We start from the raw sequence: 27,838 nt of genomic DNA on the forward strand, positions 1-27,838 counted from the left end.
CTCTCTTCTTATAGAATCTGCAAGTGGATATTTGGAGTGCTTTGAGGCCTATGCTGGAAAAGGAAATGTCTTCACATAAAAACTAGACAGAAGCATTCCAGGAAACTTCGGTATGAAAAGTGCATTCAACTCACAGACTTGAACGTTCCTTTTGATAGAACTCTTTTGAAACACTCCTTTTGTAGAATTTGCAAGTGTTTATTTGGAGCGCTTTGAGGCCTAAGCTGGAAAAGGAAATATCTTCACGTAAGAACTAGACAGAAGCATTCTCAGAAACTTCTTTCGGATGAGTGCATTCAACACACAGACTTGAACCTTGCTTTTGAAAGAGCAGCTTTGAAACACTCTTTTCGTAGATTCTGCAAGTGGATATTTGGAGCGCTTTGAGGCCTATGCTGGGAAATGAAATCTCTTCACCTAAAAACTAGACAGAAGCATTCTGAGAAACATCTGTGTGATGAGTACATTCAACTCACAGACTTGAACGTTCCCTTTGATAGAACAGTTTTGAAACACTCCTTTTGTAGAATCTGCATGTGTTTATTTGGAGCGCTTTGTGGCCTACGCTGGAAAAGGAAATATCTTCACATAAAAACTAGAGAGAAGGATTCTCAGAAACTTCTTTGTGATGAGTTCATTCAACTCACAGAGTTGAACCTACCAATTGATAGAGAAGTTTGGAAACACTCTTTTTGTAGAATCTGCAAGTGGATATTTGGAGCCGTTTGAGGCCTATGCTGGAAAAGGAAATATCTTCACATAAAAACTGAACAGAAGCATTCTCAGAAACTTCTTTGTGTTGAGTGCATTCAACTCACAGACTTGAACTTACCTATAGAAAGAGCAGTTTTGAAACACTCCTTTTGTAGAATCTGCAAGGGTTTATTTGGAGCACTTTGGGGCCTATGTTGGAAAAGGAAATATCTTCATATAGAAACTAGACGGAAGCATTCTCAGAAACTTCTTTGTGATGAGTGCATTCAACTCACAGACTTGAAGCTTCCTTTTGAAAGAGCAGTTTGGAAACTCTCTTCTTATAGAATCTGCAAGTGGATATTTGGAGCGCTTTGAGGCCTATGCTGGGAAATGAAATCTCTTCACCTAAAAACTAGACGGAAGCATTCTGAGAAACTTCTTTGTGATGAGTGCATTCAACTCACAGACTTCAACGTTCCTTTTGATAGAACAGTTTTGAAACATTAAGTTTGTAGAATCTGCAAGTGTTTATTCGGAGCACCTTGAGGCCTATGTTGGAAAAGGAAATATCTTCACATAAAAACTAGAGAGAAGGATTCTCAGAAACTTCTTTGTGATGACTTCATTCAACTCACAGGGTTGAACCTACCAATTGATAGGGAAGTTTGGAAACACTCTTTTTGTAGAATCTGCAAGTGAAAATTTGGAGCCGTTTGAGGCCTATGCTGGAAAAGGAAATATCTTCACATAAAAACTGAACAGAAGCATTCTCAGAAACTTCTTTGTGTTGAGTGCATTCATCTCACAGACTTGAACTTACGTATAGAAAGAGCAGTTTTGAAACACTCTTTTGGTAAAATCTGCAAGTGGTTATTTGGAGCACTTCGAGCCCTGTGCTGGGTTTTGGAATATCTTCACCTAAAAACTACAGAGAAGCATTCTCAGAAAGTTCTTCATGATGCATTCATTCAACTCACAGAGTTGAACCTTCCTTTTGATAGAACAGTTTTGAAACACTCTTTTTGTAGAATCTGCAAGAGGATATTTGGAGCGTTCTGAGGCCTATGCTGGAAAAGGAAATATCTTCACATAAAAACTAGACAGAAGCATTCTGAGAAACTTCTGTGTGATGAGTGCATTCAACTCACAGACTTGAACGTTCCTGTTGAAAGAGCAGTTTCGAAACACTCCTTTTGTAGAATCTGCAAGTGTTTATTTGGAGCGCTTTGAGGCCTATGTTGGAAAAGGAAATATCTTCACATAAAAACTAGACAGAAGCATTCTCAGAAACTTCTTTGTGATGAGTGCATTCTACTCACAGTGTTGAAGCTTGCTTTTGATAGAGCAGTTTTGAAACTCTCTTTTTGTAGAATCTGCAAGTGGATATTTGGAGTGCTTTGAGGCCTATGCTGGAAAAGGAAATGTCTTCACATAAAAACTAGACAGAAGCATTCCAGGAAACTTCGGTATGAAAAGTGCATTCAACTCACAGACTTGAACGTTCCTTTTGATAGAACTCTTTTGAAACACTCCTTTTGTAGAATTTGCAAGTGTTTATTTGGAGCGCTTTGAGGCCTAAGCTGGAAAAGGAAATATCTTCACGTAAGAACTAGACAGAAGCATTCTCAGAAACTTCTTTCGGATGAGTGCATTCAACACACAGACTTGAACCTTGCTTTTGAAAGAGCAGCTTTGAAACACTCTTTTCGTAGATTCTGCAAGTGGATATTTGGAGCGCTTTGAGGCCTATGCTGGGAAATGAAATCTCTTCACCTAAAAACTAGACAGAAGCATTCTGAGAAACATCTGTGTGATGAGTACATTCAACTCACAGACTTGAACGTTCCCTTTGATAGAACAGTTTTGAAACACTCCTTTTGTAGAATCTGCATGTGTTTATTTGGAGCGCTTTGTGGCCTACGCTGGAAAAGGAAATATCTTCACATAAAAACTAGAGAGAAGGATTCTCAGAAACTTCTTTGTGATGAGTTCATTCAACTCACAGAGTTGAACCTACCAATTGATAGAGAAGTTTGGAAACACTCTTTTTGTAGAATCTGCAAGTGGATATTTGGAGCCGTTTGAGGCCTATGCTGGAAAAGGAAATATCTTCACATAAAAACTGAACAGAAGCATTCTCAGAAACTTCTTTGTGTTGAGTGCATTCAACTCACAGACTTGAACTTACCTATAGAAAGAGCAGTTTTGAAACACTCCTTTTGTAGAATCTGCAAGGGTTTATTTGGAGCACTTTGGGGCCTATGTTGGAAAAGGAAATATCTTCATATAGAAACTAGACGGAAGCATTCTCAGAAACTTCTTTGTGATGAGTGCATTCAACTCACAGACTTGAAGCTTCCTTTTGAAAGAGCAGTTTGGAAACTCTCTTCTTATAGAATCTGCAAGTGGATATTTGGAGCGCTTTGAGGCCTATGCTGGGAAATGAAATCTCTTCACCTAAAAACTAGACGGAAGCATTCTGAGAAACTTCTTTGTGATGAGTGCATTCAACTCACAGACTTCAACGTTCCTTTTGATAGAACAGTTTTGAAACATTAAGTTTGTAGAATCTGCAAGTGTTTATTCGGAGCACCTTGAGACCTATGTTGGAAAAGGAAATATCTTCACATAAAAACTAGAGAGAAGGATTCTCAGAAACTTCTTTGTGATGACTTCATTCAACTCACAGGGTTGAACCTACCAATTGATAGGGAAGTTTGGAAACACTCTTTTTGTAGAATCTGCAAGTGAAAATTTGGAGCCGTTTGAGGCCTATGCTGGAAAAGGAAATATCTTCACATAAAAACTGAACAGAAGCATTCTCAGAAACTTCTTTGTGTTGAGTGCATTCATCTCACAGACTTGAACTTACGTATAGAAAGAGCAGTTTTGAAACACTCTTTTGGTAAAATCTGCAAGTGGTTATTTGGAGCACTTCGAGGCCTGTGCTGGGTTTTGGAATATCTTCACCTAAAAACTACAGAGAAGCATTCTCAGAAAGTTCTTCATGATGCATTCATTCAACTCACAGAGTTGAACCTTCCTTTTGATAGAACAGTTTTGAAACACTCTTTTTGTAGAATCTGCAAGAGGATATTTGGAGCGTTCTGAGGCCTATGCTGGAAAAGGAAATATCTTCACATAAAAACTAGACAGAAGCATTCTGAGAAACTTCTGTGTGATGAGTGCATTCAACTCACAGACTTGAACGTTCCTGTTGAAAGAGCAGTTTCGAAACACTCCTTTTGTAGAATCTGCAAGTGTTTATTTGGAGCGCTTTGAGGCCTATGTTGGAAAAGGAAATATCTTCACATAAAAACTAGACAGAAGCATTCTCAGAAACTTCTTTGTGATGAGTGCATTCTACTCACAGTGTTGAAGCTTGCTTTTGATAGAGCAGTTTTGAAACACTCTTTTTGTAGAATCTGCAAGTGGATATTTGGAGTGCTTTGAGGCCTATGCTGGAAAAGGAAATGTCTTCACATAAAAACTAGACAGAAGCATTCCAGGAAACTTCGGTATGAAAAGTGCATTCAACTCACAGACTTGAACGTTCCTTTTGATAGAACTCTTTTGAAACACTCCTTTTGTAGAATTTTCAAGTGTTTATTTGGAGCGCTTTGAAGCGTAAGCTGGAAAAGGAAATATCTTCACGTAAGAACTAGACAGAAGCATTCTCAGAAACTTCTTTCGGATGAGTGCATTCAACACACAGACTTGAACCTTGCTTTTGAAAGAGCAGCTTTGAAACACTCTTTTCGTAGATTCTGCAAGTGGATATTTGGAGCGCGTTGAGGCCTATGCTGGGAAATGAAATCTCTTCACCTAAAAACTAGACAGAAGCATTCTGAGAAACATCTGTGTGATGAGTACATTCAACTCACAGACTTGAACGTTCCCTTTGATAGAACAGTTTTGAAACACTCCTTTTGTAGAATCTGCATGTGTTTATTTGGAGCGCTTTGTGGCCTACGCTGGAAAAGGAAATATCTTCACATAAAAACTAGAGAGAAGGATTCTCAGAAACTTCTTTGTGATGAGTTCATTCAACTCACAGAGTTGAACCTACCAATTGATAGAGAAGTTTGGAAACACTCTTTTTGTAGAATCTGCAAGTGGATATTTGGAGCCGTTTGAGGCCTATGCTGGAAAAGGAAATATCTTCACATAAAAACTGAACAGAAGCATTCTCAGAAACTTCTTTGTGTTGAGTGCATTCAACTCACAGACTTGAACTTACCTATAGAAAGAGCAGTTTTGAAACACTCCTTTTGTAGAATCTGCAAGGGTTTATTTGGAGCACTTTGGGGCCTATGTTGGAAAAGGAAATATCTTCATATAGAAACTAGACGGAAGCATTCTCAGAAACTTCTTTGTGATGAGTGCATTCAACTCACAGACTTGAAGCTTCCTTTTGAAAGAGCAGTTTGGAAACTCTCTTCTTATAGAATCTGCAAGTGGATATTTGGAGCGCTTTGAGGCCTATGCTGGGAAATGAAATCTCTTCACCTAAAAACTAGACGGAAGCATTCTGAGAAACTTCTTTGTGATGAGTGCATTCAACTCACAGACTTCAACGTTCCTTTTGATAGAACAGTTTTGAAACATTAAGTTTGTAGAATCTGCAAGTGTTTATTCGGAGCACCTTGAGGCCTATGTTGGAAAAGGAAATATCTTCACATAAAAACTAGAGAGAAGGATTCTCAGAAACTTCTTTGTGATGACTTCATTCAACTCACAGGGTTGAACCTACCAATTGATAGGGAAGTTTGGAAACACTCTTTTTGTAGAATCTGCAAGTGAAAATTTGGAGCCGTTTGAGGCCTATGCTGGAAAAGGAAATATCTTCACATAAAAACTGAACAGAAGCATTCTCAGAAACTTCTTTGTGTTGAGTGCATTCATCTCACAGACTTGAACTTACGTATAGAAAGAGCAGTTTTGAAACACTCTTTTGGTAAAATCTGCAAGTGGTTATTTGGAGCACTTCGAGGCCTGTGCTGGGTTTTGGAATATCTTCACCTAAAAACTACAGAGAAGCATTCTCAGAAAGTTCTTCATGATGCATTCATTCAACTCACAGAGTTGAACCTTCCTTTTGATAGAACAGTTTTGAAACACTCTTTTTGTAGAATCTGCAAGAGGATATTTGGAGCGTTCTGAGGCCTATGCTGGAAAAGGAAATATCTTCACATAAAAACTAGACAGAAGCATTCTGAGAAACTTCTGTGTGATGAGTGCATTCAACTCACAGACTTGAACGTTCCTGTTGAAAGAGCAGTTTCGAAACACTCCTTTTGTAGAATCTGCAAGTGTTTATTTGGAGCGCTTTGAGGCCTATGTTGGAAAAGGAAATATCTTCACATAAAAACTAGACAGAAGCATTCTCAGAAACTTCTTTGTGATGAGTGCATTCTACTCACAGTGTTGAAGCTTGCTTTTGATAGAGCAGTTTTGAAACTCTCTTTTTGTAGAATCTGCAAGTGGATATTTGGAGTGCTTTGAGGCCTATGCTGGAAAAGGAAATGTCTTCACATAAAAACTAGACAGAAGCATTCCAGGAAACTTCGGTATGAAAAGTGCATTCAACTCACAGACTTGAACGTTCCTTTTGATAGAACTCTTTTGAAACACTCCTTTTGTAGAATTTGCAAGTGTTTATTTGGAGCGCTTTGAGGCCTAAGCTGGAAAAGGAAATATCTTCACGTAAGAACTAGACAGAAGCATTCTCAGAAACTTCTTTCGGATGAGTGCATTCAACACACAGACTTGAACCTTGCTTTTGAAAGAGCAGCTTTGAAACACTCTTTTCGTAGATTCTGCAAGTGGATATTTGGAGCGCTTTGAGGCCTATGCTGGGAAATGAAATCTCTTCACCTAAAAACTAGACAGAAGCATTCTGAGAAACATCTGTGTGATGAGTACATTCAACTCACAGACTTGAACGTTCCCTTTGATAGAACAGTTTTGAAACACTCCTTTTGTAGAATCTGCATGTGTTTATTTGGAGCGCTTTGTGGCCTACGCTGGAAAAGGAAATATCTTCACATAAAAACTAGAGAGAAGGATTCTCAGAAACTTCTTTGTGATGAGTTCATTCAACTCACAGAGTTGAACCTACCAATTGATAGAGAAGTTTGGAAACACTCTTTTTGTAGAATCTGCAAGTGGATATTTGGAGCCGTTTGAGGCCTATGCTGGAAAAGGAAATATCTTCACATAAAAACTGAACAGAAGCATTCTCAGAAACTTCTTTGTGTTGAGTGCATTCAACTCACAGACTTGAACTTACCTATAGAAAGAGCAGTTTTGAAACACTCCTTTTGTAGAATCTGCAAGGGTTTATTTGGAGCACTTTGGGGCCTATGTTGGAAAAGGAAATATCTTCATATAGAAACTAGACGGAAGCATTCTCAGAAACTTCTTTGTGATGAGTGCATTCAACTCACAGACTTGAAGCTTCCTTTTGAAAGAGCAGTTTGGAAACTCTCTTCTTATAGAATCTGCAAGTGGATATTTGGAGCGCTTTGAGGCCTATGCTGGGAAATGAAATCTCTTCACCTAAAAACTAGACGGAAGCATTCTGAGAAACTTCTTTGTGATGAGTGCATTCAACTCACAGACTTCAACGTTCTTTTGATAGAACAGTTTTGAAACATTAAGTTTGTAGAATCTGCAAGTGTTTATTCGGAGCACCTTGAGACCTATGTTGGAAAAGGAAATATCTTCACATAAAAACTAGAGAGAAGGATTCTCAGAAACTTCTTTGTGATGACTTCATTCAACTCACAGGGTTGAACCTACCAATTGATAGGGAAGTTTGGAAACACTCTTTTTGTAGAATCTGCAAGTGAAAATTTGGAGCCGTTTGAGGCCTATGCTGGAAAAGGAAATATCTTCACATAAAAACTGAACAGAAGCATTCTCAGAAACTTCTTTGTGTTGAGTGCATTCATCTCACAGACTTGAACTTACGTATAGAAAGAGCAGTTTTGAAACACTCTTTTGGTAAAATCTGCAAGTGGTTATTTGGAGCACTTCGAGGCCTGTGCTGGGTTTTGGAATATCTTCACCTAAAAACTACAGAGAAGCATTCTCAGAAAGTTCTTCATGATGCATTCATTCAACTCACAGAGTTGAACCTTCCTTTTGATAGAACAGTTTTGAAACACTCTTTTTGTAGAATCTGCAAGAGGATATTTGGAGCGTTCTGAGGCCTATGCTGGAAAAGGAAATATCTTCACATAAAAACTAGACAGAAGCATTCTGAGAAACTTCTGTGTGATGAGTGCATTCAACTCACAGACTTGAACGTTCCTGTTGAAAGAGCAGTTTCGAAACACTCCTTTTGTAGAATCTGCAAGTGTTTATTTGGAGCGCTTTGAGGCCTATGTTGGAAAAGGAAATATCTTCACATAAAAACTAGACAGAAGCATTCTCAGAAACTTCTTTGTGATGAGTGCATTCTACTCACAGTGTTGAAGCTTGCTTTTGATAGAGCAGTTTTGAAACACTCTTTTTGTAGAATCTGCAAGTGGATATTTGGAGTGCTTTGAGGCCTATGCTGGAAAAGGAAATGTCTTCACATAAAAACTAGACAGAAGCATTCCAGGAAACTTCGGTATGAAAAGTGCATTCAACTCACAGACTTGAACGTTCCTTTTGATAGAACTCTTTTGAAACACTCCTTTTGTAGAATTTTCAAGTGTTTATTTGGAGCGCTTTGAAGCGTAAGCTGGAAAAGGAAATATCTTCACGTAAGAACTAGACAGAAGCATTCTCAGAAACTTCTTTCGGATGAGTGCATTCAACACACAGACTTGAACCTTGCTTTTGAAAGAGCAGCTTTGAAACACTCTTTTCGTAGATTCTGCAAGTGGATATTTGGAGCGCGTTGAGGCCTATGCTGGGAAATGAAATCTCTTCACCTAAAAACTAGACAGAAGCATTCTGAGAAACATCTGTGTGATGAGTACATTCAACTCACAGACTTGAACGTTCCCTTTGATAGAACAGTTTTGAAACACTCCTTTTGTAGAATCTGCATGTGTTTATTTGGAGCGCTTTGTGGCCTACGCTGGAAAAGGAAATATCTTCACATAAAAACTAGAGAGAAGGATTCTCAGAAACTTCTTTGTGATGAGTTCATTCAACTCACAGAGTTGAACCTACCAATTGATAGAGAAGTTTGGAAACACTCTTTTTGTAGAATCTGCAAGTGGATATTTGGAGCCGTTTGAGGCCTATGCTGGAAAAGGAAATATCTTCACATAAAAACTGAACAGAAGCATTCTCAGAAACTTCTTTGTGTTGAGTGCATTCAACTCACAGACTTGAACTTACCTATAGAAAGAGCAGTTTTGAAACACTCCTTTTGTAGAATCTGCAAGGGTTTATTTGGAGCACTTTGGGGCCTATGTTGGAAAAGGAAATATCTTCATATAGAAACTAGACGGAAGCATTCTCAGAAACTTCTTTGTGATGAGTGCATTCAACTCACAGACTTGAAGCTTCCTTTTGAAAGAGCAGTTTGGAAACTCTCTTCTTATAGAATCTGCAAGTGGATATTTGGAGCGCTTTGAGGCCTATGCTGGGAAATGAAATCTCTTCACCTAAAAACTAGACGGAAGCATTCTGAGAAACTTCTTTGTGATGAGTGCATTCAACTCACAGACTTCAACGTTCTTTTGATAGAACAGTTTTGAAACATTAAGTTTGTAGAATCTGCAAGTGTTTATTCGGAGCACCTTGAGACCTATGTTGGAAAAGGAAATATCTTCACATAAAAACTAGAGAGAAGGATTCTCAGAAACTTCTTTGTGATGACTTCATTCAACTCACAGGGTTGAACCTACCAATTGATAGGGAAGTTTGGAAACACTCTTTTTGTAGAATCTGCAAGTGAAAATTTGGAGCCGTTTGAGGCCTATGCTGGAAAAGGAAATATCTTCACATAAAAACTGAACAGAAGCATTCTCAGAAACTTCTTTGTGTTGAGTGCATTCATCTCACAGACTTGAACTTACGTATAGAAAGAGCAGTTTTGAAACACTCTTTTGGTAAAATCTGCAAGTGGTTATTTGGAGCACTTCGAGGCCTGTGCTGGGTTTTGGAATATCTTCACCTAAAAACTACAGAGAAGCATTCTCAGAAAGTTCTTCATGATGCATTCATTCAACTCACAGAGTTGAACCTTCCTTTTGATAGAACAGTTTTGAAACACTCTTTTTGTAGAATCTGCAAGAGGATATTTGGAGCGTTCTGAGGCCTATGCTGGAAAAGGAAATATCTTCACATAAAAACTAGACAGAAGCATTCTGAGAAACTTCTGTGTGATGAGTGCATTCAACTCACAGACTTGAACGTTCCTGTTGAAAGAGCAGTTTCGAAACACTCCTTTTGTAGAATCTGCAAGTGTTTATTTGGAGCGCTTTGAGGCCTATGTTGGAAAAGGAAATATCTTCACATAAAAACTAGACAGAAGCATTCTCAGAAACTTCTTTGTGATGAGTGCATTCTACTCACAGTGTTGAAGCTTGCTTTTGATAGAGCAGTTTTGAAACACTCTTTTTGTAGAATCTGCAAGTGGATATTTGGAGTGCTTTGAGGCCTATGCTGGAAAAGGAAATGTCTTCACATAAAAACTAGACAGAAGCATTCCAGGAAACTTCGGTATGAAAAGTGCATTCAACTCACAGACTTGAACGTTCCTTTTGATAGAACTCTTTTGAAACACTCCTTTTGTAGAATTTTCAAGTGTTTATTTGGAGCGCTTTGAAGCGTAAGCTGGAAAAGGAAATATCTTCACGTAAGAACTAGACAGAAGCATTCTCAGAAACTTCTTTCGGATGAGTGCATTCAACACACAGACTTGAACCTTGCTTTTGAAAGAGCAGCTTTGAAACACTCTTTTCGTAGATTCTGCAAGTGGATATTTGGAGCGCGTTGAGGCCTATGCTGGGAAATGAAATCTCTTCACCTAAAAACTAGACAGAAGCATTCTGAGAAACATCTGTGTGATGAGTACATTCAACTCACAGACTTGAACGTTCCCTTTGATAGAACAGTTTTGAAACACTCCTTTTGTAGAATCTGCATGTGTTTATTTGGAGCGCTTTGTGGCCTACGCTGGAAAAGGAAATATCTTCACATAAAAACTAGAGAGAAGGATTCTCAGAAACTTCTTTGTGATGAGTTCATTCAACTCACAGAGTTGAACCTACCAATTGATAGAGAAGTTTGGAAACACTCTTTTTGTAGAATCTGCAAGTGGATATTTGGAGCCGTTTGAGGCCTATGCTGGAAAAGGAAATATCTTCACATAAAAACTGAACAGAAGCATTCTCAGAAACTTCTTTGTGTTGAGTGCATTCAACTCACAGACTTGAACTTACCTATAGAAAGAGCAGTTTTGAAACACTCCTTTTGTAGAATCTGCAAGGGTTTATTTGGAGCACTTTGGGGCCTATGTTGGAAAAGGAAATATCTTCATATAGAAACTAGACGGAAGCATTCTCAGAAACTTCTTTGTGATGAGTGCATTCAACTCACAGACTTGAAGCTTCCTTTTGAAAGAGCAGTTTGGAAACTCTCTTCTTATAGAATCTGCAAGTGGATATTTGGAGCGCTTTGAGGCCTATGCTGGGAAATGAAATCTCTTCACCTAAAAACTAGACGGAAGCATTCTGAGAAACTTCTTTGTGATGAGTGCATTCAACTCACAGACTTCAACGTTCCTTTTGATAGAACAGTTTTGAAACATTAAGTTTGTAGAATCTGCAAGTGTTTATTCGGAGCACCTTGAGACCTATGTTGGAAAAGGAAATATCTTCACATAAAAACTAGAGAGAAGGATTCTCAGAAACTTCTTTGTGATGACTTCATTCAACTCACAGGGTTGAACCTACCAATTGATAGGGAAGTTTGGAAACACTCTTTTTGTAGAATCTGCAAGTGAAAATTTGGAGCCGTTTGAGGCCTATGCTGGAAAAGGAAATATCTTCACATAAAAACTGAACAGAAGCATTCTCAGAAACTTCTTTGTGTTGAGTGCATTCATCTCACAGACTTGAACTTACGTATAGAAAGAGCAGTTTTGAAACACTCTTTTGGTAAAATCTGCAAGTGGTTATTTGGAGCACTTCGAGGCCTGTGCTGGGTTTTGGAATATCTTCACCTAAAAACTACAGAGAAGCATTCTCAGAAAGTTCTTCATGATGCATTCATTCAACTCACAGAGTTGAACCTTCCTTTTGATAGAACAGTTTTGAAACACTCTTTTTGTAGAATCTGCAAGAGGATATTTGGAGCGTTCTGAGGCCTATGCTGGAAAAGGAAATATCTTCACATAAAAACTAGACAGAAGCATTCTGAGAAACTTCTGTGTGATGAGTGCATTCAACTCACAGACTTGAACGTTCCTGTTGAAAGAGCAGTTTCGAAACACTCCTTTTGTAGAATCTGCAAGTGTTTATTTGGAGCGCTTTGAGGCCTATGTTGGAAAAGGAAATATCTTCACATAAAAACTAGACAGAAGCATTCTCAGAAACTTCTTTGTGATGAGTGCATTCTACTCACAGTGTTGAAGCTTGCTTTTGATAGAGCAGTTTTGAAACACTCTTTTTGTAGAATCTGCAAGTGGATATTTGGAGTGCTTTGAGGCCTATGCTGGAAAAGGAAATGTCTTCACATAAAAACTAGACAGAAGCATTCCAGGAAACTTCGGTATGAAAAGTGCATTCAACTCACAGACTTGAACGTTCCTTTTGATAGAACTCTTTTGAAACACTCCTTTTGTAGAATTTTCAAGTGTTTATTTGGAGCGCTTTGAAGCGTAAGCTGGAAAAGGAAATATCTTCACGTAAGAACTAGACAGAAGCATTCTCAGAAACTTCTTTCGGATGAGTGCATTCAACACACAGACTTGAACCTTGCTTTTGAAAGAGCAGCTTTGAAACACTCTTTTCGTAGATTCTGCAAGTGGATATTTGGAGCGCGTTGAGGCCTATGCTGGGAAATGAAATCTCTTCACCTAAAAACTAGACAGAAGCATTCTGAGAAACATCTGTGTGATGAGTACATTCAACTCACAGACTTGAACGTTCCCTTTGATAGAACAGTTTTGAAACACTCCTTTTGTAGAATCTGCATGTGTTTATTTGGAGCGCTTTGTGGCCTACGCTGGAAAAGGAAATATCTTCACATAAAAACTAGAGAGAAGGATTCTCAGAAACTTCTTTGTGATGAGTTCATTCAACTCACAGAGTTGAACCTACCAATTGATAGAGAAGTTTGGAAACACTCTTTTTGTAGAATCTGCAAGTGGATATTTGGAGCCGTTTGAGGCCTATGCTGGAAAAGGAAATATCTTCACATAAAAACTGAACAGAAGCATTCTCAGAAACTTCTTTGTGTTGAGTGCATTCAACTCACAGACTTGAACTTACCTATAGAAAGAGCAGTTTTGAAACACTCCTTTTGTAGAATCTGCAAGGGTTTATTTGGAGCACTTTGGGGCCTATGTTGGAAAAGGAAATATCTTCATATAGAAACTAGACGGAAGCATTCTCAGAAACTTCTTTGTGATGAGTGCATTCAACTCACAGACTTGAAGCTTCCTTTTGAAAGAGCAGTTTGGAAACTCTCTTCTTATAGAATCTGCAAGTGGATATTTGGAGCGCTTTGAGGCCTATGCTGGGAAATGAAATCTCTTCACCTAAAAACTAGACGGAAGCATTCTGAGAAACTTCTTTGTGATGAGTGCATTCAACTCACAGACTTCAACGTTCCTTTTGATAGAACAGTTTTGAAACATTAAGTTTGTAGAATCTGCAAGTGTTTATTCGGAGCACCTTGAGGCCTATGTTGGAAAAGGAAATATCTTCACATAAAAACTAGAGAGAAGGATTCTCAGAAACTTCTTTGTGATGACTTCATTCAACTCACAGGGTTGAACCTACCAATTGATAGGGAAGTTTGGAAACACTCTTTTTGTAGAATCTGCAAGTGAAAATTTGGAGCCGTTTGAGGCCTATGCTGGAAAAGGAAATATCTTCACATAAAAACTGAACAGAAGCATTCTCAGAAACTTCTTTGTGTTGAGTGCATTCATCTCACAGACTTGAACTTACGTATAGAAAGAGCAGTTTTGAAACACTCTTTTGGTAAAATCTGCAAGTGGTTATTTGGAGCACTTCGAGGCCTGTGCTGGGTTTTGGAATATCTTCACCTAAAAACTACAGAGAAGCATTCTCAGAAAGTTCTTCATGATGCATTCATTCAACTCACAGAGTTGAACCTTCCTTTTGATAGAACAGTTTTGAAACACTCTTTTTGTAGAATCTGCAAGAGGATATTTGGAGCGTTCTGAGGCCTATGCTGGAAAAGGAAATATCTTCACATAAAAACTAGACAGAAGCATTCTGAGAAACTTCTGTGTGATGAGTGCATTCAACTCACAGACTTGAACGTTCCTGTTGAAAGAGCAGTTTCGAAACACTCCTTTTGTAGAATCTGCAAGTGTTTATTTGGAGCGCTTTGAGGCCTATGTTGGAAAAGGAAATATCTTCACATAAAAACTAGACAGAAGCATTCTCAGAAACTTCTTTGTGATGAGTGCATTCTACTCACAGTGTTGAAGCTTGCTTTTGATAGAGCAGTTTTGAAACTCTCTTTTTGTAGAATCTGCAAGTGGATATTTGGAGTGCTTTGAGGCCTATGCTGGAAAAGGAAATGTCTTCACATAAAAACTAGACAGAAGCATTCCAGGAAACTTCGGTATGAAAAGTGCATTCAACTCACAGACTTGAACGTTCCTTTTGATAGAACTCTTTTGAAACACTCCTTTTGTAGAATTTGCAAGTGTTTATTTGGAGCGCTTTGAGGCCTAAGCTGGAAAAGGAAATATCTTCACGTAAGAACTAGACAGAAGCATTCTCAGAAACTTCTTTCGGATGAGTGCATTCAACACACAGACTTGAACCTTGCTTTTGAAAGAGCAGCTTTGAAACACTCTTTTCGTAGATTCTGCAAGTGGATATTTGGAGCGCTTTGAGGCCTATGCTGGGAAATGAAATCTCTTCACCTAAAAACTAGACAGAAGCATTCTGAGAAACATCTGTGTGATGAGTACATTCAACTCACAGACTTGAACGTTCCCTTTGATAGAACAGTTTTGAAACACTCCTTTTGTAGAATCTGCATGTGTTTATTTGGAGCGCTTTGTGGCCTACGCTGGAAAAGGAAATATCTTCACATAAAAACTAGAGAGAAGGATTCTCAGAAACTTCTTTGTGATGAGTTCATTCAACTCACAGAGTTGAACCTACCAATTGATAGAGAAGTTTGGAAACACTCTTTTTGTAGAATCTGCAAGTGGATATTTGGAGCCGTTTGAGGCCTATGCTGGAAAAGGAAATATCTTCACATAAAAACTGAACAGAAGCATTCTCAGAAACTTCTTTGTGTTGAGTGCATTCAACTCACAGACTTGAACTTACCTATAGAAAGAGCAGTTTTGAAACACTCCTTTTGTAGAATCTGCAAGGGTTTATTTGGAGCACTTTGGGGCCTATGTTGGAAAAGGAAATATCTTCATATAGAAACTAGACGGAAGCATTCTCAGAAACTTCTTTGTGATGAGTGCATTCAACTCACAGACTTGAAGCTTCCTTTTGAAAGAGCAGTTTGGAAACTCTCTTCTTATAGAATCTGCAAGTGGATATTTGGAGCGCTTTGAGGCCTATGCTGGGAAATGAAATCTCTTCACCTAAAAACTAGACGGAAGCATTCTGAGAAACTTCTTTGTGATGAGTGCATTCAACTCACAGACTTCAACGTTCCTTTTGATAGAACAGTTTTGAAACATTAAGTTTGTAGAATCTGCAAGTGTTTATTCGGAGCACCTTGAGACCTATGTTGGAAAAGGAAATATCTTCACATAAAAACTAGAGAGAAGGATTCTCAGAAACTTCTTTGTGATGACTTCATTCAACTCACAGGGTTGAACCTACCAATTGATAGGGAAGTTTGGAAACACTCTTTTTGTAGAATCTGCAAGTGAAAATTTGGAGCCGTTTGAGGCCTATGCTGGAAAAGGAAATATCTTCACATAAAAACTGAACAGAAGCATTCCCAGAAACTTCTTTGTGTTGAGTGCATTCATCTCACAGACTTGAACTTACGTATAGAAAGAGCAGTTTTGAAACACTCTTTTGGTAAAATCTGCAAGTGGTTATTTGGAGCACTTCGAGGCCTGTGCTGGGTTTTGGAATATCTTCACCTAAAAACTACAGAGAAGCATTCTCAGAAAGTTCTTCATGATGCATTCATTCAACTCACAGAGTTGAACCTTCCTTTTGATAGAACAGTTTTGAAACACTCTTTTTGTAGAATCTGCAAGAGGATATTTGGAGCGTTCTGAGGCCTATGCTGGAAAAGGAAATATCTTCACATAAAAACTAGACAGAAGCATTCTGAGAAACTTCTGTGTGATGAGTGCATTCAACTCACAGACTTGAACGTTCCTGTTGAAAGAGCAGTTTCGAAACACTCCTTTTGTAGAATCTGCAAGTGTTTATTTGGAGCGCTTTGAGGCCTATGTTGGAAAAGGAAATATCTTCACATAAAAACTAGACAGAAGCATTCTCAGAAACTTCTTTGTGATGAGTGCATTCTACTCACAGTGTTGAAGCTTGCTTTTGATAGAGCAGTTTTGAAACACTCTTTTTGTAGAATCTGCAAGTGGATATTTGGAGTGCTTTGAGGCCTATGCTGGAAAAGGAAATGTCTTCACATAAAAACTAGACAGAAGCATTCCAGGAAACTTCGGTATGAAAAGTGCATTCAACTCACAGACTTGAACGTTCCTTTTGATAGAACTCTTTTGAAACACTCCTTTTGTAGAATTTTCAAGTGTTTATTTGGAGCGCTTTGAAGCGTAAGCTGGAAAAGGAAATATCTTCACGTAAGAACTAGACAGAAGCATTCTCAGAAACTTCTTTCGGATGAGTGCATTCAACACACAGACTTGAACCTTGCTTTTGAAAGAGCAGCTTTGAAACACTCTTTTCGTAGATTCTGCAAGTGGATATTTGGAGCGCGTTGAGGCCTATGCTGGGAAATGAAATCTCTTCACCTAAAAACTAGACAGAAGCATTCTGAGAAACATCTGTGTGATGAGTACATTCAACTCACAGACTTGAACGTTCCCTTTGATAGAACAGTTTTGAAACACTCCTTTTGTAGAATCTGCATGTGTTTATTTGGAGCGCTTTGTGGCCTACGCTGGAAAAGGAAATATCTTCACATAAAAACTAGAGAGAAGGATTCTCAGAAACTTCTTTGTGATGAGTTCATTCAACTCACAGAGTTGAACCTACCAATTGATAGAGAAGTTTGGAAACACTCTTTTTGTAGAATCTGCAAGTGGATATTTGGAGCCGTTTGAGGCCTATGCTGGAAAAGGAAATATCTTCACATAAAAACTGAACAGAAGCATTCTCAGAAACTTCTTTGTGTTGAGTGCATTCAACTCACAGACTTGAACTTACCTATAGAAAGAGCAGTTTTGAAACACTCCTTTTGTAGAATCTGCAAGGGTTTATTTGGAGCACTTTGGGGCCTATGTTGGAAAAGGAAATATCTTCATATAGAAACTAGACGGAAGCATTCTCAGAAACTTCTTTGTGATGAGTGCATTCAACTCACAGACTTGAAGCTTCCTTTTGAAAGAGCAGTTTGGAAACTCTCTTCTTATAGAATCTGCAAGTGGATATTTGGAGCGCTTTGAGGCCTATGCTGGGAAATGAAATCTCTTCACCTAAAAACTAGACAGAAGCATTCTGAGAAACATCTGTGTGATGAGTACATTCAACTCACAGACTTGAACGTTCCCTTTGATAGAACAGTTTTGAAACACTCCTTTTGTAGAATCTGCATGTGTTTATTTGGAGCGCTTTGAGGCCTACGCTGGAAAAGGAAATATCTTCACGTAAAAACTAGAGAGAAGGATTCTCAGAAACTTCTTTGTGATGACTTCATTCAACTCACAGAGTTGAACCTACCAATTGATAGAGAAGTTTGGAAACACTCTTTTTGTAGAATCTGCAAGTGGATATTTGGAGCCGTTTGAGGCCTATGCTGGAAAAGGAAATATCTTCACATAAAAACTGAACAGAAGCATTCTCAGAAACTTCTTTGTGTTGAGTGCATTCAACTCACAGACTTGAACTTACCTATAGAAAGAGCAGTTTTGAAACACTCCTTTTGTAGAATCTGCAAGGGTTTATTTGGAGCACTTTGGGGCCTATGTTGGAAAAGGAAATATCTTCATATAGAAACTAGACGGAAGCATTCTCAGAAACTTCTTTGTGATGACTTCATTCAACTCACAGAGTTGAACCTACCAATTGATAGAGAAGTTTGGAAACACTCTTTTTGTAGAATCTGCAAGTGGATATTTGGAGCTGTTTGAGGCCTATGCTGGAAAAGGAAATATCTTCACATAAAAACTGAACAGAAGCATTCTCAGAAACTTCTTTGTGTTGAGTGCATTCAACTCACAGACTTGAACTTACCTAAAGAAAGAGCAGTTTTGAAACACTCTTTTGGTAAAATCTGCAAGTGGTTATTTGGAGCACTTCGAGGCCTGTGCTGGGTTTTGGAATATCTTCACCTAAAAACTACAGAGAAGCATTCTCAGAAAGTTCTTCATGATGCATTCATTCAACTCACAGAGTTGAACCTTCCTTTTGATAGAACAGTTTTGAAACACTCTTTTTGTAGAATCTGCAAGAGGATATTTGGAGCGTTTTGAGGCCTATGCTGGAAAAGGAAACATCTTCACATAAAAACTAGACAGAAGCATTCTCAGAAACTTCTGTGTGATGAGTGCATTCAACTCACAGACTTGAACGTTCCTGTTGAAAGAGCAGTTTCGAAACACTCCTTTTGTAGAATCTGCAAGTGTTTATTTGGAGCGCTTTGAGGCCTATGTTGGAAAAGGAAATATCTTCACATGAAAACTAGACAGAAGCATTCTCAGAAACTTCTTTGTGATGAGTGCATTCTACTCACAGTGTTGAACCTTGCTTTTGATAGAGCAGTTTTTAAACACTCTTTTTGTAGAATCTGCAAGTGGATATTTGGAGTGCTTTGAGGCCTCTGCTGGAAAAGGAAATGTCTTCACATAAAAACTAGACAGAAGCATTCCAGGAAACTTCGGTATGATAAGTGCATTCAACTCACAGACTTGAACGTTCCTTTTGATAGAACTCTTTTGAAACACTCCTTTTGTAGAATTTGCAAGTGTTTATTTGGAGCGCTTTGAGGCCTTACCTGGAAAAGGAAATATCTTCACGTAAGAACTAGACAGAAGCATTCTCAGAAACTTCTTTTGGATGAGTGCATTCAACACACAGACTTGAAGCTTCCTTTTGAAAGAGCAGTTTGGAAACTCTCTTCTTATAGAATCTGCAAGTGGATATTTGGAGCGCTTTGAGGCCTATGCTGGGAAATGAAATCTCTTCACCTAAAAACTAGACAGAAGCATTCTGAGAAACATCTGTGTGATGAGTACATTCAACTCACAGACTTGAACGTTCCCTTTGATAGAACAGTTTTGAAACACTCCTTTTGTAGAATCTGCATGTATTTATTTGGAGCGCTTTGAGGCCTACGTTGGAAAAGGAAATATCTTCACATAAAAACTAGAGAGAAGGATTCTCAGAAACTTCTTTGTGATGACTTCATTCAACTCACAGGGTTGAACCTACCAATTGATAGGGAAGTTTGGAAACACTCTTTTTGTAGAATCTGCAAGTGAAAATTTGGAGCCGTTTGAGGCCTATGCTGGAAAAGGAAATATCTTCACATAAAAACTGAACAGAAGCATTCTCAGAAACTTCTTTGTGTTGAGTGCATTCATCTCACAGACTTGAACTTACGTATAGAAAGAGCAGTTTTGAAACACTCTTTTGGTAAAATCTGCAAGTGGTTATTTGGAGCACTTCGAGGCCTGTGCTGGGTTTTGGAATATCTTCACCTAAAAACTACAGAGAAGCATTCTCAGAAAGTTCTTCATGATGCATTCATTCAACTCACAGAGTTGAACCTTCCTTTTGATAGAACAGTTTTGAAACACTCTTTTTGTAGAATCTGCAAGAGGATATTTGGAGCGTTCTGAGGCCTATGCTGGAAAAGGAAATATCTTCACATAAAAACTAGACAGAAGCATTCTGAGAAACTTCTGTGTGATGAGTGCATTCAACTCACAGACTTGAAAGTTCCTGTTGAAAGAGCAGTTTCGAAACACTCCTTTTGTAGAATCTGCAAGTGTTTATTTGGAGCGCTTTGAGGCCTATGTTGGAAAAGGAAATATCTTCACATAAAAACTAGACAGAAGCATTCTCAGAAACTTCTTTGTGATGAGTGCATTCTACTCACAGTGTTGAAGCTTGCTTTTGATAGAGCAGTTTTGAAACTCTCTTTTTGTAGAATCTGCAAGTGGATATTTGGAGTGCTTTGAGGCCTATGCTGGAAAAGGAAATGTCTTCACATAAAAACTAGACAGAAGCATTCCAGGAAACTTCGGTATGATAAGTGCATCCAACTCAAAGACTTGAACGTTCCTTTTGATAGAACTCTTTTGAAACACTCCTTTTGTAGAATTTGCAAGTGTTTATTTGGAGCGCTTTGAGGCCTAAGCTGGAAAAGGAAATATCTTCACGTAAGAACTAGACAGAAGCATTCTCAGAAACTTCTTTCGGATGAGTGCATTCAACACACAGACTTGAACCTTGCTTTTGAAAGAGCAGCTTTGAAACACTCTTTTCGTAGATTCTGCAAGTGGATATTTGGAGCGCTTTGAGGCCTATGCTGGGAAATGAAATCTCTTCACCTAAAAACTAGACAGAAGCATTCTGAGAAACATCTGTGTGATGAGTACATTCAACTCACAGACTTGAACGTTCCCTTTGATAGAACAGTTTTGAAACACTCCTTTTGTAGAATCTGCATGTGTTTATTTGGAGCGCTTTGTGGCCTACGCTGGAAAAGGAAATATCTTCACATAAAAACTAGAGAGAAGGATTCTCAGAAACTTCTTTGTGATGAGTTCATTCAACTCACAGAGTTGAACCTACCAATTGATAGAGAAGTTTGGAAACACTCTTTTTGTAGAATCTGCAAGTGGATATTTGGAGCCGTTTGAGGCCTATGCTGGAAAAGGAAATATCTTCACATAAAAACTGAACAGAAGGATTCTCAGAAACTTCTTTGTGTTGAGTGCATTCAACTCACAGACTTGAACTTACCTATAGAAAGAGCAGTTTTGAAACACTCCTTTTGTAGAATCTGCAAGGGTTTATTTGGAGCACTTTGGGGCCTATGTTGGAAAAGGAAATATCTTCATATAGAAACTAGACGGAAGCATTCTCAGAAACTTCTTTGTGATGAGTGCATTCAACTCACAGACTTGAAGCTTCCTTTTGAAAGAGCAGTTTGGAAACTCTCTTCTTATAGAATCTGCAAGTGGATATTTGGAGCGCTTTGAGGCCTATGCTGGGAAATGAAATCTCTTCACCTAAAAACTAGACGGAAGCATTCTGAGAAACTTCTTTGTGATGAGTGCATTCAACTCACAGACTTCAACGTTCCTTTTGATAGAACAGTTTTGAAACATTAAGTTTGTAGAATCTGCAAGTGTTTATTCGGAGCACCTTGAGGCCTATGTTGGAAAAGGAAATATCTTCACATAAAAACTAGAGAGAAGGATTCTCAGAAACTTCTTTGTGATGACTTCATTCAACTCACAGGGTTGAACCTACCAATTGATAGGGAAGTTTGGAAACACTCTTTTTGTAGAATCTGCAAGTGAAAATTTGGAGCCGTTTGAGGCCTATGCTGGAAAAGGAAATATCTTCACATAAAAACTGAACAGAAGCATTCTCAGAAACTTCTTTGTGTTGAGTGCATTCATCTCACAGACTTGAACTTACGTATAGAAAGAGCAGTTTTGAAACACTCTTTTGGTAAAATCTGCAAGTGGTTATTTGGAGCACTTCGAGGCCTGTGCTGGGTTTTGGAATATCTTCACCTAAAAACTACAGAGAAGCATTCTCAGAAAGTTCTTCATGATGCATTCATTCAACTCACAGAGTTGAACCTTCCTTTTGATAGAACAGTTTTGAAACACTCTTTTTGTAGAATCTGCAAGAGGATATTTGGAGCGTTCTGAGGCCTATGCTGGAAAAGGAAATATCTTCACATAAAAACTAGACAGAAGCATTCTGAGAAACTTCTGTGTGATGAGTGCATTCTACTCACAGTGTTGAAGCTTGCTTTTGATGGAGCAGTTTTGAAACACTCTTTTTGTAGAATCTGCAAGTGGATATTTGGAGTGCTTTGAGGCCTATGCTGGAAAAGGAAATGTCTTCACATAAAAACTAGACAGAAGCATTCCAGGAAACTTCGGTATGAAAAGTGCATTCAACTCACAGACTTGAACGTTCCTTTTGATAGAACTCTTTTGAAACACTCCTTTTGTAGAATTTTCAAGTGTTTATTTGGAGCGCTTTGAAGCGTAAGCTGGAAAAGGAAATATCTTCACGTAAGAACTAGACAGAAGCATTCTCAGAAACTTCTTTCGGATGAGTGCATTCAACACACAGACTTGAACCTTGCTTTTGAAAGAGCAGCTTTGAAACACTCTTTTCGTAGATTCTGCAAGTGGATATTTGGAGCGCGTTGAGGCCTATGCTGGGAAATGAAATCTCTTCACCTAAAAACTAGACAGAAGCATTCTGAGAAACATCTGTGTGATGAGTACATTCAACTCACAGACTTGAACGTTCCCTTTGATAGAACAGTTTTGAAACACTCCTTTTGTAGAATCTGCATGTGTTTATTTGGAGCGCTTTGTGCCCTACGCTGGAAAAGGAAATATCTTCACATAAAAACTAGAGAGAAGGATTCTCAGAAACTTCTTTGTGATGAGTTCATTCAACTCACAGAGTTGAACCTACCAATTGATAGAGAAGTTTGGAAACACTCTTTTTGTAGAATCTGCAAGTGGATATTTGGAGCCGTTTGAGGCCTATGCTGGAAAAGGAAATATCTTCACATAAAAACTGAACAGAAGCATTCTCAGAAACTTCTTTGTGTTGAGTGCATTCAACTCACAGACTTGAACTTACCTATAGAAAGAGCAGTTTTGAAACACTCCTTTTGTAGAATCTGCAAGGGTTTATTTGGAGCACTTTGGGGCCTATGTTGGAAAAGGAAATATCTTCATATAGAAACTAGACGGAAGCATTCTCAGAAACTTCTTTGTGATGAGTGCATTCAACTCACAGACTTGAAGCTTCCTTTTGAAAGAGCAGTTTGGAAACTCTCTTCTTATAGAATCTGCAAGTGGATATTTGGAGCGCTTTGAGGCCTATGCTGGGAAATGAAATCTCTTCACCTAAAAACTAGACAGAAGCATTCTGAGAAACATCTGTGTGATGAGTACATTCAACTCACAGACTTGAACGTTCCCTTTGATAGAACAGTTTTGAAACACTCCTTTTGTAGAATCTGCATGTGTTTATTTGGAGCGCTTTGAGGCCTACGCTGGAAAAGGAAATATCTTCACGTAAAAACTAGAGAGAAGGATTCTCAGAAACTTCTTTGTGATGACTTCATTCAACTCACAGAGTTGAACCTACCAATTGATAGAGAAGTTTGGAAACACTCTTTTTGTAGAATCTGCAAGTGGATATTTGGAGCCGTTTGAGGCCTATGCTGGAAAAGGAAATATCTTCACATAAAAACTGAACAGAAGCATTCTCAGAAACTTCTTTGTGTTGAGTGCATTCAACTCACAGACTTGAACTTACCTATAGAAAGAGCAGTTTTGAAACACTCCTTTTGTAGAATCTGCAAGGGTTTATTTGGAGCACTTTGGGGCCTATGTTGGAAAAGGAAATATCTTCATATAGAAACTAGACGGAAGCATTCTCAGAAACTTCTTTGTGATGACTTCATTCAACTCACAGAGTTGAACCTACCAATTGATAGAGAAGTTTGGAAACACTCTTTTTGTAGAATCTGCAAGTGGATATTTGGAGCTGTTTGAGGCCTATGCTGGAAAAGGAAATATCTTCACATAAAAACTGAACAGAAGCATTCTCAGAAACTTCTTTGTGTTGAGTGCATTCAACTCACAGACTTGAACTTACCTAAAGAAAGAGCAGTTTTGAAACACTCTTTTGGTAAAATCTGCAAGTGGTTATTTGGAGCACTTCGAGGCCTGTGCTGGGTTTTGGAATATCTTCACCTAAAAACTACAGAGAAGCATTCTCAGAAAGTTCTTCATGATGCATTCATTCAACTCACAGAGTTGAACCTTCCTTTTGATAGAACAGTTTTGAAACACTCTTTTTGTAGAATCTGCAAGAGGATATTTGGAGCGTTTTGAGGCCTATGCTGGAAAAGGAAACATCTTCACATAAAAACTAGACAGAAGCATTCTCAGAAACTTCTGTGTGATGAGTGCATTCAACTCACAGACTTGAACGTTCCTGTTGAAAGAGCAGTTTCGAAACACTCCTTTTGTAGAATCTGCAAGTGTTTATTTGGAGCGCTTTGAGGCCTATGTTGGAAAAGGAAATATCTTCACATGAAAACTAGACAGAAGCATTCTCAGAAACTTCTTTGTGATGAGTGCATTCTACTCACAGTGTTGAACCTTGCTTTTGATAGAGCAGTTTTTAAACACTCTTTTTGTAGAATCTGCAAGTGGATATTTGGAGTGCTTTGAGGCCTCTGCTGGAAAAGGAAATGTCTTCACATAAAAACTAGACAGAAGCATTCCAGGAAACTTCGGTATGATAAGTGCATTCAACTCACAGACTTGAACGTTCCTTTTGATAGAACTCTTTTGAAACACTCCTTTTGTAGAATTTGCAAGTGTTTATTTGGAGCGCTTTGAGGCCTTACCTGGAAAAGGAAATATCTTCACGTAAGAACTAGACAGAAGCATTCTCAGAAACTTCTTTTGGATGAGTGCATTCAACACACAGACTTGAAGCTTCCTTTTGAAAGAGCAGTTTGGAAACTCTCTTCTTATAGAATCTGCAAGTGGATATTTGGAGCGCTTTGAGGCCTATGCTGGGAAATGAAATCTCTTCACCTAAAAACTAGACAGAAGCATTCTGAGAAACATCTGTGTGATGAGTACATTCAACTCACAGACTTGAACGTTCCCTTTGATAGAACAGTTTTGAAACACTCCTTTTGTAGAATCTGCATGTATTTATTTGGAGCGCTTTGAGGCCTACGTTGGAAAAGGAAATATCTTCACATAAAAACTAGAGAGAAGGATTCTCAGAAACTTCTTTGTGATGACTTCATTCAACTCACAGGGTTGAACCTACCAATTGATAGGGAAGTTTGGAAACACTCTTTTTGTAGAATCTGCAAGTGAAAATTTGGAGCCGTTTGAGGCCTATGCTGGAAAAGGAAATATCTTCACATAAAAACTGAACAGAAGCATTCTCAGAAACTTCTTTGTGTTGAGTGCATTCATCTCACAGACTTGAACTTACGTATAGAAAGAGCAGTTTTGAAACACTCTTTTGGTAAAATCTGCAAGTGGTTATTTGGAGCACTTCGAGGCCTGTGCTGGGTTTTGGAATATCTTCACCTAAAAACTACAGAGAAGCATTCTCAGAAAGTTCTTCATGATGCATTCATTCAACTCACAGAGTTGAACCTTCCTTTTGATAGAACAGTTTTGAAACACTCTTTTTGTAGAATCTGCAAGAGGATATTTGGAGCGTTCTGAGGCCTATGCTGGAAAAGGAAATATCTTCACATAAAAACTAGACAGAAGCATTCTGAGAAACTTCTGTGTGATGAGTGCATTCAACTCACAGACTTGAAAGTTCCTGTTGAAAGAGCAGTTTCGAAACACTCCTTTTGTAGAATCTGCAAGTGTTTATTTGGAGCGCTTTGAGGCCTATGTTGGAAAAGGAAATATCTTCACATAAAAACTAGACAGAAGCATTCTCAGAAACTTCTTTGTGATGAGTGCATTCTACTCACAGTGTTGAAGCTTGCTTTTGATAGAGCAGTTTTGAAACTCTCTTTTTGTAGAATCTGCAAGTGGATATTTGGAGTGCTTTGAGGCCTATGCTGGAAAAGGAAATGTCTTCACATAAAAACTAGACAGAAGCATTCCAGGAAACTTCGGTATGATAAGTGCATCCAACTCAAAGACTTGAACGTTCCTTTTGATAGAACTCTTTTGAAACACTCCTTTTGTAGAATTTGCAAGTGTTTATTTGGAGCGCTTTGAGGCCTAAGCTGGAAAAGGAAATATCTTCACGTAAGAACTAGACAGAAGCATTCTCAGAAACTTCTTTCGGATGAGTGCATTCAACACACAGACTTGAACCTTGCTTTTGAAAGAGCAGCTTTGAAACACTCTTTTCGTAGATTCTGCAAGTGGATATTTGGAGCGCTTTGAGGCCTATGCTGGGAAATGAAATCTCTTCACCTAAAAACTAGACAGAAGCATTCTGAGAAACATCTGTGTGATGAGTACATTCAACTCACAGACTTGAACGTTCCCTTTGATAGAACAGTTTTGAAACACTCCTTTTGTAGAATCTGCATGTGTTTATTTGGAGCGCTTTGTGGCCTACGCTGGAAAAGGAAATATCTTCACATAAAAACTAGAGAGAAGGATTCTCAGAAACTTCTTTGTGATGAGTTCATTCAACTCACAGAGTTGAACCTACCAATTGATAGAGAAGTTTGGAAACACTCTTTTTGTAGAATCTGCAAGTGGATATTTGGAGCCGTTTGAGGCCTATGCTGGAAAAGGAAATATCTTCACATAAAAACTGAACAGAAGCATTCTCAGAAACTTCTTTGTGTTGAGTGCATTCAACTCACAGACTTGAACTTACCTATAGAAAGAGCAGTTTTGAAACACTCCTTTTGTAGAATCTGCAAGGGTTTATTTGGAGCACTTTGGGGCCTATGTTGGAAAAGGAAATATCTTCATATAGAAACTAGACGGAAGCATTCTCAGAAACTTCTTTGTGATGAGTGCATTCAACTCACAGACTTGAAGCTTCCTTTTGAAAGAGCAGTTTGGAAACTCTCTTCTTATAGAATCTGCAAGTGGATATTTGGAGCGCTTTGAGGCCTATGCTGGGAAATGAAATCTCTTCACCTAAAAACTAGACGGAAGCATTCTGAGAAACTTCTTTGTGATGAGTGCATTCAACTCACAGACTTCAACGTTCCTTTTGATAGAACAGTTTTGAAACATTAAGTTTGTAGAATCTGCAAGTGTTTATTCGGAGCACCTTGAGGCCTATGTTGGAAAAGGAAATATCTTCACATAAAAACTAGAGAGAAGGATTCTCAGAAACTTCTTTGTGATGACTTCATTCAACTCACAGGGTTGAACCTACCAATTGATAGGGAAGTTTGGAAACACTCTTTTTGTAGAATCTGCAAGTGAAAATTTGGAGCCGTTTGAGGCCTATGCTGGAAAAGGAAATATCTTCACATAAAAACTGAACAGAAGCATTCTCAGAAACTTCTTTGTGTTGAGTGCATTCATCTCACAGACTTGAACTTACGTATAGAAAGAGCAGTTTTGAAACACTCTTTTGGTAAAATCTGCAAGTGGTTATTTGGAGCACTTCGAGGCCTGTGCTGGGTTTTGGAATATCTTCACCTAAAAACTACAGAGAAGCATTCTCAGAAAGTTCTTCATGATGCATTCATTCAACTCACAGAGTTGAACCTTCCTTTTGATAGAACAGTTTTGAAACACTCTTTTTGTAGAATCTGCAAGAGGATATTTGGAGCGTTCTGAGGCCTATGCTGGAAAAGGAAATATCTTCACATAAAAACTAGACAGAAGCATTCTGAGAAACTTCTGTGTGATGAGTGCATTCAACTCACAGACTTGAACGTTCCTGTTGAAAGAGCAGTTTCGAAACACTCCTTTTGTAGAATCTGCAAGTGTTTATTTGGAGCGCTTTGAGGCCTATGTTGGAAAAGGAAATATCTTCACATAAAAACTAGACAGAAGCATTCTCAGAAACTTCTTTGTGATGAGTGCATTCTACTCACAGTG

This window comes from Pongo pygmaeus, chromosome 17, assembly GCF_028885625.2.
Source record: "Pongo pygmaeus isolate AG05252 chromosome 17, NHGRI_mPonPyg2-v2.0_pri, whole genome shotgun sequence".
Classification (NCBI taxonomy): Eukaryota; Metazoa; Chordata; class Mammalia; order Primates; family Hominidae; genus Pongo; species Pongo pygmaeus.